We start from the raw sequence: 14,322 nt of genomic DNA, 5'->3' as shown, positions 1-14,322 counted from the left end.
CTTCTAGGACTTATCTAGACTCACTGTCCCTCTTCTCTGCTCTACTCTGACTGCTGCCCCATGATTCCACCAAAACTGCCCTATCAGTCCCATAAGTGACTTCCCATTGCTAAATCCCGGGTCACTTCTCAGTCCCCAGCAGCATATGACCCAGCATATGATCATCCCATCCTCCTGGAAATATCTTCAGCTTCCAGCATATCTTATTCTTTCTCTTACCTCTAGCTGCTCCTTCTCAGGCTCTTACTGACCCTCTGATCTGTATGTAAACTCTGGAGCATTCCAGGACTCAATCCCCATACCTGTTCGCTTCTCCTCATCCCCTCATCCCCTAGGTGTTCTCACTGCATTTAGTACGATGGATTTTCTGACTGTCTCCAAGTGCATATCTTCAGCCTGTACCTTGTCCATGAACTCCAATGTGCATTACAAGGGCTTATACATCAGTGATTACTAAACATCTCCACTTACAGCTCTAACAAGCATCTCAAAATTAATTTGTCCAAGACTGACATCCTGTCTCCCTTCCCCAACCTGCTCTTTCCACAGTCTTCCCCATAATAATAAAAGGCAACTCCAACCTTCTACTTTCATAGTTTAAAAAACCCTACAATCCTTGATCCTACTTTTACACATAACCATGTCCAATTTATCATGATATCCTGTCCCTACTTTCAAAATACACCTGGAATGCAGTCAAGTCTCAATTCTTCCCCTGCAAACACCCTACTCCAAGCCATCATCTCGTCTGGATTTTAGCAGTTACCCGCCACTGGGTCTCCACTTTCCTTCCAGCACTGCCTCCACAGTCTACTCTCACTGCAGCAAGCAGACACCTCCTTTTAAAACACATGTCTGTCATTACATCACTTCCCTGCTCAGAACTTGCCTGACACATCCCCCCTCACTCAGCACTGCACATCCCTGCAGGAGTGCAGCAGGCATTACATGACTGGTCTCCACTGCTCAGGTGGTCAAAGCCCCCACTACTTCCTCTCCTCCCTCCACTCATTCTCTCTTCCTCACTCTTCCACAAGCCTTCTCCCACCTCAACATTAATGCATGCTGTTCTCTCTCCCTGGAGAGCTTTTCTTCAGGCCTCCACCATGTCACATTCACAGAAATGTCTGCCCTGAAACTTTGCAAAGTTGTACCTCTTCTCCCTTCCCCAAGTGATTTTTCTCCGAAGCTCGTATTCTCTCCTATCCTGCATATTTTTCGCTATAGCGTTGTTTTTTATTTTTTTATCACTACATCACTCCCTTGACTAAAATATAAAAACTACATGAGGGCAGGCCACTTCCCAGCAACTAGAACAGTGCCAGCATCCAGCATGTGCTCAGATATGAGTGAATGGAGGTAACATGTAAGATCAAAGATGGTGGGGAATAATGACATATGGGGGTATCAGAAATAAGGCTACTGAAGTCCAGGCAAGTGAGGTAAGGGGTCCAGAACAAAGGCAGTAACAGACAGAATAGAACTAGAGACACAGAACCTATTACCTTGAGGTGGTGACATCATAGGCAGGATTCCCAAATTTAACTGGTCATGGAACCTTCCTGGGTGGAAGTGACTTACAGGCCTATAAGTTGCATGGAACCTAATGTGAGAAACCAGCAATTAGAAGTTCTTAAAAGTTGTTTCCCTAGCTGCTGCTGCTACTGGTGGTAAGTCACTTCAGTTGTGTCTGACTCTGTGCGACCCCATAGACAAGTCCACCAGGCTCCCCTGTCCCTGGGATTTTCCAGGCAAGAACACTGGAGTGGGCTGCCATTTCCTTCTCCAATGCATGAAAGTGAAACGTGAAAGTGAAGTCGCTCAGTCGTGTCCGACCCTCAGTGACCCCATGGACTGCAACCTTCCGGGCTCCTCCATCCATGGGATTTTTCCAGGCAGGAGTACTGGAGTGGGGTGCCATTGCCTTCTCTGTGTTTCCCTAGCAGTAAAGACCAATGATCCTGGGTCAAAAATCATAGATGACTAGGTACATGTGAGTCACAATTATGGAAACCCATCTGTGATGTGGGCCTCTAATATCAAAGATGAGGAGAGTGAGAATACTCCCAGTTTCCAGTAATAGAACCAGATAAACACATGTGATAAAGATATCTAATCTCATATAACAGGAAATCTGGGAGCATGTATTCCAGTTCTTGGAGAAGGCAATGGCAACCCACTCCAGTACTCTTGCTTGGAAAATCCCATGGACGGAGGAGCCTGGTAGGCTGCAGTCCATGGGGTCGCCAAGAGTCGGACACGACTGAGCGACTTCACTTTCACTTTTCACTTTCATGCATTGGAGAAGGAAATGGCAACCCACTCCAGTGTTGGAGAATCCCAAGGACAGGAGAGCCTGGTGGGCAGCCGTCTATAGGGTCGCACAGAGTCGGACACGACTGAAGTGGCTTAGCAGCAGCAGCAGCAGCAGCAGCATTCCAGTTCTGGTGACAGCCTGCCAATCAGGTTCCACCTGGTTTCTCTGATTTTCATGTTTCTAAACTTAGGGTTGCAAATTGGCTGCTACTGCTCCAGATATTGTATCATCACAATAGTGTTCCACCTTGGGAAGAAAGAGGAGGTATAAGACAAACTCATTATCGTATCTCTATAGTGAAACATTTTTAAAAATTTTTCCTAGAAACCACCAAACTCATTGGCCAACGTCACATTGCCACTCTGAGCCAGAAAGTAGGATGGGTTTGGGTTTGGATATGCAGGTCAGGAAGCAACAGTTAGAACTGGACATGGAACAACAGACTGGTTCCAAATAGGAAAAGGAGTATGTCAAGGCTGTATCTTGTCACCCTGCTTATTTAACTTATATGCAGAGTACATCATGAGAAACGCTGGGCTGGAAGAAGCACAAGCTGGAGTCAAGATTGCCGGGAGAAATATCAATAACCTCAGATATGCAGATGACACCACCCTTATGGCAGAAAGTGAAGAGGAACTAAAAAGCCTCTTGATGAATGTGAAAGAGGAGAGTGAAAAAGTTGGCTTAAAGCTCAACATTCAGAAAACGAAGATCATGGCATCTGGTCCCATCACTTCATGGGAAATAGATGGGGAAACAGTGGAAACAGTGTCAGACTTTATTTTTCTAGGCTCCTAAATCACTGCAGATGGTGACTGCAGCCATGAAATTAAAAGATGCTTACTCCTTGGAAGGAAAGTTATGACCAACCTAGATAGCATATTCAAAAGCAGAGACATTACTTTGCCAACAAAGGTCCATCTAGTCAAGGCTATGGTTTTTCCTGTGGTCATGTATGGATGTGAGAGTTGGACTGTGAAGAAGGCTGAGCACTGAAGAATTGATGCTTTTGAACTGTGGTGTTGGAGAAGACTCTTGAGAGTCCCTTGGACTGCAAGGAGATCCAACCAGTCCATTCTAAAGGAGATCAGTCCTGGGTGTTCTTTGGAAGGACTGATGCTACAGCTGAAACTCCAATACTTTGGCCACCTCATGTGAAGAGTTGACTCATTGGAAAAGACTCTGATGCTGGGAGGGAATGGGGGCAGGAGGAGAGGGGACAACAGAGGATGAGATGGCTGGATGGCATCACCAACTCAATGGACACGAGATTGAGTGAACTCCGGGAGTTGGTGATGGACAGGGAGGCCTGGTGTGCTGTGATTCATGGGGTCGCAAAGAGTCGGACACAACTGAGCGACTAAACTGAACTGAACAGGTTTACTACAAGTAGCTCAGACCTCCCTGCTTCATCCCTTAGGGTTAGAGGAGGGGTCTCTGTTTCCTAAGATCAATGCATCTTCACTCTACCTGAAAAAAACAGCAGCCACTTAAAGGGAAAGAAGTGGGGGTAATGGGCTATGAACAATGGGCCACAGCTGCTGATGATTGAGCCTGTTGGCTTTAAGGCCACCACATCAGTCCCAGCAGTTCCAAATAGCACATGGTATGCTTATCACCCAGTGATCTTGACTGATAGCAGCAGCATCCTGGAAATGCTGTGTTGGGAAGCACCTACCAATAAAGTACTTATAGGATCCCAGAAAAGAAGTGCTGTGCTTTACAACAGTGGCCATGACCCAAATGGCACAGGCGGGTAGCAAGTAGCATGGTATCTATAATGCAAGTCTTTTCTCACAGCTGCATAGCCCTAGCTTATGATGTCAATTCCTTATGATGTCAATTTTCTTCCCCCTAGAAGATTAATCCCAACCCCACTACACCTGCTTCCACTTCCTCTGGGTCTGAATGTCAACTGCTCACATTGAGGAGGAAAGGATGAAGCCCAGGAAAGGCATAGGCAGATGGAATCCCACATTCCTTCTGATATCCGATTGAAGCACAGGTAAAGTGAGCCTTATGTTGTCCTTACCAAGTTCTAAGTGTAATGAACTGTACTATACCCACAACCCCAGAGTAAGAACTGGAAATAAATCGATCTGGAAACTTTGTATCTGAAAAATCGCCTCAAATATGAAGTCACCAGTATTTCCACACAGTATTTAGTATCTATTTTTATGAACCAGTGTTCAAAAGCACAACTAGCAAGAAGTCTGGAGCATTCCAGACTTGAACATTTTTAGGCAAACTTTTCATGTTCCTTGGCTAAATGAGCTCAAGAAAAACATTTCATTAAGAGGGCTGCATTACAAAGCTCTGCCCCAAGAAAACACAAACTCCTCAAGAGTAAGGATTTGGGGCTGGTTTGCTCAGTGTCCCCAGTATCCACCCGAGGTATCCTTACATCAAAGTATTCAATAAATATTTGCTGAATTAATGCCATCAGATGACCATCCTTCTTGCAGTGTCTGAGAGGAGCTGCATGACTTCTCCCTTGAAGATTAAGATACTGATGGAGCATCCTGCAAGATCAATGGTGTGCCCTAGATGAGAGATAGAGATGTGTAGGAGGAAATGTTGCAAGTCAAAAGTATCTATCTATTCAGTCTTAAGTGGAAACTCAAAAGACACCAAGGGAGCTGATCATAGGCCCAAAGTTACAGCTCTCCTTAAAAGGAACTGTGTCATGGTAGAAGTCACTTAACAATAACCGCAGACACTTACATAAATGTCAGGCCCTGTTCCAAGTGCTTTGTATAGATTACCTCACTTAATCTTCACAACAAGGCTACAAAGCCAGTCTATTACCATCATGTCCATTTAACCGATGAGCAAACTGAGGCACTGTGTTAAATCACTTGCCCAGTGTCACATACACAGCGTCAGAACCAAAATTTGAACCTGGCAATCCAGCTTAAGTAGCTGTGTGTATAACATCTGCACTGTGTGACCACCTTGGCCTCCCAGGACCTCTGGGATTTCAGTTTGTTCACTGTCTGGGGGTCGGGGGGCAGACAGTGAAGAATGATGGATATACTAGGGGGCTATCAAACCTTTTCAGCTGCTTGATTGCTTTTTGAAAAGAAATCTTACTTGGTTAATCAAATTCACAGAAACAATGTAGAAGGAGAGGAAAGGGAGAATTGCGTTTTAAAGAGAATAGAGTTGCGTTTGCAAGAGGAAAAAGTCTGGAGATCTGTTTAACAGTGAGTACACTGGGTCAGGAAGATCCTCTGGAGAAGGAATGGCAACTCTCTCCAGTGTTCTTGCCTAGAAAATTACATGGATAGAGGATCCTGGTGGGCTACAGTCCCTGGAGTTGCAAAGAATTGGATGCGACTGAGCATACACACACACTTAACACAACTGTTTTTAAATGTACTACTCAGTAAAGATGGAATTTTTTGCTATGTGCTTAACCACAGGAAAGGAGGAAAGGATGGAGGAAAGAAGAGATGAAAGGACTCTTGCCTGGCAGTAAGAAAACAGAGGCGGAACTGCTGATTCAGTGGGAATAGGCACCTAAGATCCCAGCCTCTCAGCTTCTTTTCCCAGCCCCTCCCTCCAGAACAGCCCTGCAAGGAGATCATCAAAGCAAAGGTTTAAAACCACTAGACAAGACAACTTCTAAATTCTCTTTAAGACAGTTTCAAAGGCCTCAGGTTAAATCATACTCTCAAAATTCCAGCTCAAAAACCCTTATGGCCCCTCAGTGCAGAATCGGTTCAGTTCACATTCACTACCATGGTCCTTGAGATCAGCAATGATGTAGCCCCAGTGTAAGAGTCCAAGCTTAGAGCGCACCACTGAGGCCCCCTGTACTCAGAATTACTCATTGCAACAGTCTCGCGAGCCTCTACGTATTGCCTATTTCATCCTTTTTGTGAAGCGAGAGTGTGTGCTCACCCACCGCCCCAGCTTAGAACTGTTTCTATTCCCACCTTAGTTACGGTGGCAGTGCTCCCTCTATTCCCCTGGCACCTGCACAAGGTGCCCAGTCCCCATCCTGCCCCAGATGGAAGGGAGGGTGAGGAGTGATTCACAGGAGCATGATGATATGCCACCTCTCCCTATCTCCTAACCTGTTTCATGATCAGGGAGAGAATGAATGCTGGGAAGGCAGCAACGTCATAACCAGCTTGAAGCAATGAAGGCCAGAGAACTCAGACAAATATGTGTCATTGTAGGGACAATGGCACGTATTTTCAGCTAAAAAGACAGAAAGAGAAATGCTAGGTAAATGCTAGATAAAGGACAGAATAATTATTATCCTTGACTGTAAACCTCTCTCTACATTGTCCTTGGGCCCTAAAGTGACCTATTTCCACCACATGTTCATTCCACCAGCAGCCAAAATTCATCTCAACACCCATATTATATTCTCCATTTTACATGGAGCTGACTGAAAGGCAATGAATAAGAAAGTGAGGCATTTGAAAGGGAAATCCAAGCTTCCTAGTTCAGAACTACACCAACTCCTTTGCTCACCACAGGAAGGGATTTGGCTGCTCAAACCATGTAACCCATTTCTCTTTGTTTGGGAACATGGTGATTATACTCAGGGGGTATAAATAAGATAAAGGACCCATGCACACTAGATTTTTTTCATTTAGCAAGCAGAATAAAAATCATCTGAATATATCCCTGTGGAAAAATTATCAATTTTTTATAGACTTGTTATAGGTTTCACAAAATCTACTGCACACTTTTTTTAAAGTAAGAAAATGGCTTTTTAATGATACTTAAAATATATGGCATGGCAAGAATTATTTAAAATGTGTTTCTGGGGCCTGAAGTTTGGTACTGCCTGTTAAAATATAGATGATTTGGATAAAGCTGTCTTCTTGGGATAAATGTGAGACCTAGGCTTATTACAAAGCTAATAGGAAGGAACTTGGTATTCAGGCAGTTAATTAACTGGTATAAATCCTCCCAAGATATTAGATCCCCTGAACTCACCAGTTAGTGGTTGGTCATTGGCCTGTGTGCCTTAACTTCTCTTAACCCAGAGACCAGAACACACTGGTCACACAGAAGAAGTCAACACAAAGCAGACCAAGAAGCAGCAGAGCTGAACCCAATAGATATGTGACCACGACTCACCAACAGGGTTTCCTGAGCAGTGTGCCAGGCCCAGGGAAGCAGGACACATGATCCACGTGGTCAGGATTCTCAGACTTCATTTTTATGAGCCACAAGCTTGATTTTCCATGTTGGTGGGCATACTTTGTGCAAAAATACATCTCCGTTTTTTAAAAAAAGGTTATGCACCTACACCTGTGACCAGCCTGTATGAACATGTGTGTGTGTGTGTATGTACATATGTGCATGCATGTGGGTGTATGCATACATATGCGTGACTAAATGAATGGGTAAATGAATGAAGTTCTTTATATATGAAGATCTCTGTTTACAAAAAGGCTTTCCTTTTTTTCATCATGCAGCAAGTCACTGAAATATTCCACTATTTTGTGTCTAGCATCTCCCTTCATGGACCTATGAAGACATGAAGCACCACAGAAGTCAGAATTCATAGTCTATCTGAGAAGACACATGACAGACTCGAAACAGACCACATCAAATATCTGACACCAAGTGTAAAAGCTTCCAAAGTCACTTCAGGCCCAGTTTGGCTGAGAAGACTTGGAGAGAGAGTGGGTGTTAAGGACAGGAAAGATGGTAGGTTTTAGATGGCTAAACAGGCATCTCAGGGAAGTACAAAAGCAGAAGAAATGATTTAGGAACCAATATAAACCTGTTTGCTGATTGAGGTGACAGCACCTGCCATGATCAGAGCCACAGGAAACAGGGATCATTATAGGGTGGCTACTCGTTATGAAGGGGTAACAAGCTGCCTGGAGAAGTTGATTTATTATATCAGGGAGTCATTTTAGCATCTTTAGTTGGAGTAACAGGGTGTTCCTTCAGTATGGTGAGAATTCACCCCAGGATTCCTTTAAAGAACACACCCCCCTTGACATTGAGTTAATGATTTCATTCGCACTCAGCTTTTCAATATCTCATCTCAGTAGTTCCCAACTTTTAGACCACAGAGTTATGGCAGAGGTCCCTGCAGTCAAATAAACACTGCCTAGAAATGACTTGCTCCTGGTATATTGCCACGATCTCTTTCTAATATGAGTAGATACTGCATGAGACATAAAATGCAAATTCACTTGAAAGCAACAGTAACCTACGCTGCCCCAGGCGCCAGTCTATGGCTTCACATGGAGTCACTTTAACAATAACCCAAATGTCACTGGCTCCAGTCTCGCTGCTGTTCATGCAGGACATCAGCCTCCAGTAAAATACACCCTAAGCATTTCTAGGCGATCTCAAGGATTTTGGGGTCTGCACCTGCAAACAAAGCCGTCCTCTTCTCCAGCTGGCCACTGGGCATGCATTTGCACGACTTCGCCTCTTGAGCCTTCAAGCACCCCAAGGCCTCTAACTCCAGCCAGGCCAAAACTGCAGGATGTGTTATACAGAGTATATATTAGTTGCTCAGTCGTGGCTGACTCTTTGCAACCTCATGGACTGTAGCCCGCCAGGCTCCCTTATCCATAGGATTCTCTAGGCAAGAATACTGGAGTGGGTTGCCATTTCTGTCTCCAGGGGTTTTCCCTACCCAGAAATCAAACCTGGGTCTCCTGCACTGTAGGCAGATTCTTTACCGTCTGAGTCACCAGGTAGATGGGGAATATCTCATTCTTCCTTCCAGTTGCTATTCCCAGAGCAGTCATATTAGCACCACACGCAATATTTTACTGAAAGTTTTTTAGGAAAACAACTCTTTCCGTTTTTACTTACAGCCCCTAAGCTATAAATGAAAACTGTATGTGAATGTGAATCCAGTTGAGGTTGATCAGGAAGAAATACACCAGGGACAGAGTCGAAGATGTGCTCACAATCACCCTTTCCATAATCTGCTGTCAAAATGCACATTGTTTGACCCAGCAAATTAAACCTCTAAGTGCACAAGGAAGTAAAAGGTGTAAAAGGATTTTCACTGCAGATTATTTGCAAAAGTGAAAAAGGAGAAACACACATCTCCTAGTACAGTACAGAAAGGGTTATGACACGTGGACAAGGTAGAATATAGGCAGCTGTTGAAACAAAAATGATGCCAACTTGTAAGTACTGCTGGAGATCTCTGCAATGCATCATTTTTAAAAAATATTTATTTATTTGGCAGCTCTGGGTCTTAGTTGTGGCATGCAAGTTCTAGTTCCCTGACCAGGGATCAAACCCAGGTCCCCTACATTGGGAGCACAGAGTCTTATCTAATGGACCACCAAGAAGTCCCTCTGAGATGCATCTTTAAGTGAAACAAGCCAGTCAGAAAACATTAGGGACAGTGTGATCAAATTTCCAAAATGTGTGGGGAAGGGAGGGGAGGTGTACATATTGATATTATATGTCAGGAACAAAACCCATGGAACTATTGAAAACCTTTCTCCCTCACCCCCATTCTCTGAACACTCAGAGCCTTTATGAAACTGATCTGGGAAACCGTAAGAGAGATCCAAGTGTTAAGAGTCTTCAAATGGCCGTATTCATCTTCATAAGAAGAGACGAAAGAGGAAGTAGTGAATGAAGGCAGGCAGGCAGCCAACCAGAAGATGGAAGAAAAGAAATACCTAGGGTTTTTAGAAGCAGTGGGGAGATGGAGATCCTGGAGCAGTGACTAAAGATTTGGTTTATGGGAGAGAAAGCTAGGTGAAGTAGGGCTCAAGAATGTTTTAACGTGTCATATTCTGTGTGACCTCCACCGAGTCTGCAAATACAGCCATGGCAAAGATCTAAAACACGCATGAGGTTTTGAGATAAGATTGGTGTTTCTTTCCCATATTTCTGTGCTGCCCATGAGGTGACAACAAAAGCCTAGTTTAAGGTTGTAGCAGTCTGAAAAATTGCAAGGAAGAACATCCCAGAAGTTGTCCCAGCATTAACCTCTGCCAAGTTTAATTAGGTACTGGTGGGCTTTGTTATAACAGAAGTCCACTAGTTATAATGAGAGTGTATTACATTTATAATTGTAATAGGTAGATATTTTACCTTCACTCAGGACAGGGGATTTGGGTGAGGGAAGTGAGGTGACTAGGGTGCAAAACTTAAGGAGACACTGACTCTCAGCATCTTGCTGGTTCAGAGCCCACATATTAAATTCCCCGTGAGGGAGTGCCTCCTTAACTGAGCACTCTAGCCACCCTGCTTGCCTCAGCCCTTCCTGTCTCTGCTTACTTTGTTAATCATAGTTCTGAATCTCATTTAAATTCAAACTGGGATGTTACCTGCCACACAGACTGTATACAGAGTACCTTGCCATTCCAAAAGCACTTTCATATACATATTTCACTGGCTCTTCATGACAATCTTAGAGGAAAATGAGAAGGGGATAATTCCATTCTACCAATGGAGACCAGAAAGGTTAAGAATCTTGTCCAAGGTCACACTGCTAAGTGACAGCAAACTAAACTCAGTTCAGCTGACTCCAATGATCACCATCCCCAAGTATTTCCATGATATCACCCACACAGAAAACACGGCAAAACAAGCAAAAAAAAAAAAAAAAAAATTCACTCATATGTATCAGGGGAAAAAATGAATCTCTGAAGTGAACCTAGTCCACATATTCATATCTCCCATCAAATAAGGCCCTGCATCTCCCTTCTGCCCCCTTGGAAACCATAGGAGGCAGAACCCACAGAAGATAGAGGCAGCCTCTAACCAAGACGGCCACCCCAGCAGGAAAAGCTCCTCTGAATTCTCTATTAGCAGCAGGTTTTCAGGAGGGACTGTGGGGTGGGAGAGGGGGTCGGGGGTCGTTGAGCACGGGAGTGTCCTTGGCTGCTGGTTGGTACCAGGTGTGAGCCATAGGAACTCTTCTGGAGTTTGGGGTGGGGGGAGGGCATCTGCCCAAGAGACATTGGCCTGAGAATCTTCCAGAATTGGACATCCCAGCAAGAGTACATGCAACTATTGGTGGTCAGCACTTCCAGCTTTTCCACTTGAGAGGAGCAGAAGGAAATCACATGGCATCACTAGCTGCTAGCCTGGAGCTCAGCCAGGTGGCCTGTAGACCTAGAAATTTGCTTAGGGAGTTAATTTGGGCAGACTCTGAACTACCCTGTTCATCCAGTTGTATTTTAGGGCACAGCATGATTCCAACACTGCATTTAGTAAAAATGAAGAATAACTCTCCCCCTGCCCTCTGAAGGTTTGTTTTTCTCAGTTCCTACTAGTACTTTCTTTTTTAAAAAGTTTCAAAATTAATCAGCAAAGCACACTCATTTGCGAATTGTGCTTTTTCTCCCCTTTCTTTCACAAAAAAATCCTAAATCATATCTGGTAGAATTCATCCTCTTCTTGTTTACCTGTTCCTCTAAAAATATGGATTCAGTTCCCTTTAGCCTGGGTTTTAGGTACACTGTTTAACCAAGCCTTTGCCTCCCTCTTCTGTTAAAAAGAGGAAAAAGCACACAAACTCAAGTTCTATATTTAAGAAAAGGTTAAGAGAAACTATCTTGGATGCTTACACAAGCTGTGCAAAGTGGCTTTAAACAGCGCCTAGTATTACAGCATTACCCTCTTACCAGGTTTGAATTAATACTTCCCAGAAAAAGTAAACTTTAAATATCAAATCAGGATCAATTGCACACCCACCTAAGTAGCTGAACAAAATCAATGGAGCAATTCTTTAGTCACTGGACTAAAAGATTCAAGATTGATTTTTCCCCCTTTTAGCAAAGTATGAAACTCCCTGGTAACCTGAACTATTATTGGAGTCCTGTATCTTGCAGGGATTTCTGGGCAGTTTATCGAAAAACCATCTTTCAACAGCTACACGGGTAGCTGAATTTGCATGATCTCATCAGGCAAAGATTTTTTTAAAAAACATTAACCTCAGAAACAGAAAAAAATTATATATGCATGTGTGTGTGTCTTCTGCTAAGTACCAGAGTTTTCAATTATAACATTCCTTTGCAAACTCAGCTATATCCTAAAACAGCCACTGATCACCTCTCATTATACTCTATTCTGAGGACAATTGAGTTCTAAAGGACTTTACACTGTCTTGAAGGTAATGGGAGATTCCTTGAAGGGAGTTTTTCTTTCTGAGGAAGACGACTACACACCCCTGGACTACTGAAAAGCCCTGCTGGGCCTGTCTTGTTTAGGAGCTGTTTCCACAGTCGGGTCTACTGGGTTTACACGGTGCCCCTCCTCTAAGTGAGGGTGACCACTACTGAGCATTGAATTAGGCTCTCAATGTACATATATACACACGCTGCCAACGAGGCACCATTACCCTCATTTCTCAGCGGAGGAAAGAGACCAAAAAGTAACTTACCTGGTGGAATGCCAGATCTGCGCTCTCGAAGGCAGCGTGCCTCTGCCCAGCCCCGCTTCTGTAAAGCCTCTTTCCTTGCCTGGTAGGCAGGCACACCTGAGACCTGGTGATCAGAATCACCTGGGAAACTTGTTCGCTCTACCTTCCCAAAGCCTCTACCCTCGAGATTCTTCTTCAGCGGTTCCAAGATGGCCCCGGAAATCACTGCTTTAACAAATGATCCAAGTGTTTCTTATCATCAGAAGATTGTGCCAATGGTTTTAGCCGGGGAGTTGGCCGTGGCCGGGGAGTATTTTTGGCTTTGTGGGCCATTAGCTCTCCGTCACAACTACTCAAGGCAAAAGCAGCCAGAGAGGATTCATGAATGAACAGGACTGACTGTGGTCCAATAATTTAGTTACAAAGACGAGTGACTGGCTACAGTTTGCTGACCCCTCTCATAGACCATTCATCATAGCATTAAAAATGAGACATTAATGCTTGCTATTTGTCAACTCAGTAAGACTGTCTCAATCAGGCAATTGACCCAATGAAAATCTCCCCAACTCCATGAAACATCGCTCTCATCAAGGGATAAAGTCAAAGTTATGTCTTCCTGCCCTCTTCAGGGAGCAACACTTTTAATGTCAGATGCAGGTTTGTGACTTCCTCTGTCTGCATAATTTATGACACAGTGGAAGACTTAAGTCAGATACATGCAGATAAAGCAAAGCTTTCACTTCAGCATGTTGGTGTGTCCAGAAGGCAGAATTCTAAGATGGCCTCTGGGTTGGTCATCCCATGCTGAATACACACCTTCCTCTAAAGATTCAATTGCCCTAATTTTTTTTTTATTTTTTAATTGGAGGATAATTGCTTTACAATGTTGTGTTGGTTTCTGCCTTACAGCAACACAAATCAGTCATAACTATATGTTTGAATATATCCCCACCCTCTTGAACCTCCCTCCCACCACCACCCCCCATCCCACCCCTAAATTGTCACAGAGCACCAGGCCAGGCTCCCTGTATTATATAGCAGCTTCCCACTGGCTATCTATTTTACACATGGTAGTGTATGTAGGTCAATGCTTCTTTCTCAATTCATCCCACCCTCTCCTTCCCCCGCTGTGCCCACAAGTTCGATCCCTACATCTGCATCTCCATTTAAGTGTCACTTTGCAGGGACTTTGCAGATGGAAATTAAGATCCCAAATTAGTTGATCAAAATCACCCTGATGGCCCTGATCAAATCAAGTGAGCCCTTTAAGCTTGAGTCTAGAATTCTGAAGTAGAGAAGTCAGAGAGAATTACTGTGAGAGGAGGATTCAGCATAAAGGAAGAGTCTCCATTGCTGGTGGTAGTTATGGAAGGGGGCATGGGGCAAGGGTAATGGTTAACCTCTAGAAGCTGAGAGAGCACCCTCATTGACAGCCAGAAAAGAAAAGGGTTCTCCATCCTACAACCATAAAGAAATAAGTTCTTCCAAGAAGTGTGAGCTTGGATGCAGACATTGAACACCAGATTAGAACTGGAGCCCTGAGCAAGGCCTTGACATCATCAGGTGAGACTCCCAGCTCAGCAGAGAATTCAGTCATATCATGTCTGGACTTCTGACCTATGGAAACTATGAGTTGATAAAGTTATATATGGAAAACTGCTAAGTTTGTACT

General features: G+C 44.0%; 1 long non-coding RNA gene across 1 annotated transcript in view; it reads right to left on the bottom strand.

Moving 5' to 3' along the window:
- LOC129650178 (uncharacterized) overlaps window positions 1-12,882 on the bottom strand; it is a 75,789-nt gene extending 62,907 nt beyond the window's left edge. Inside the window, exon 1 of the long non-coding RNA XR_008713651.1 lies at window positions 12,672-12,882. This is a non-coding gene — a long non-coding RNA (uncharacterized LOC129650178). The remainder of the gene's footprint in view (window positions 1-12,671) is intronic.
- Window positions 12,883-14,322: the final 1,440 nt, after the last annotated feature.

Source organism: Bubalus kerabau, chromosome 4 (assembly GCF_029407905.1).
Source record: "Bubalus kerabau isolate K-KA32 ecotype Philippines breed swamp buffalo chromosome 4, PCC_UOA_SB_1v2, whole genome shotgun sequence".
Classification (NCBI taxonomy): Eukaryota; Metazoa; Chordata; class Mammalia; order Artiodactyla; family Bovidae; genus Bubalus; species Bubalus kerabau.
This window is presented reverse-complemented; position numbering and strand designations above follow the sequence as displayed.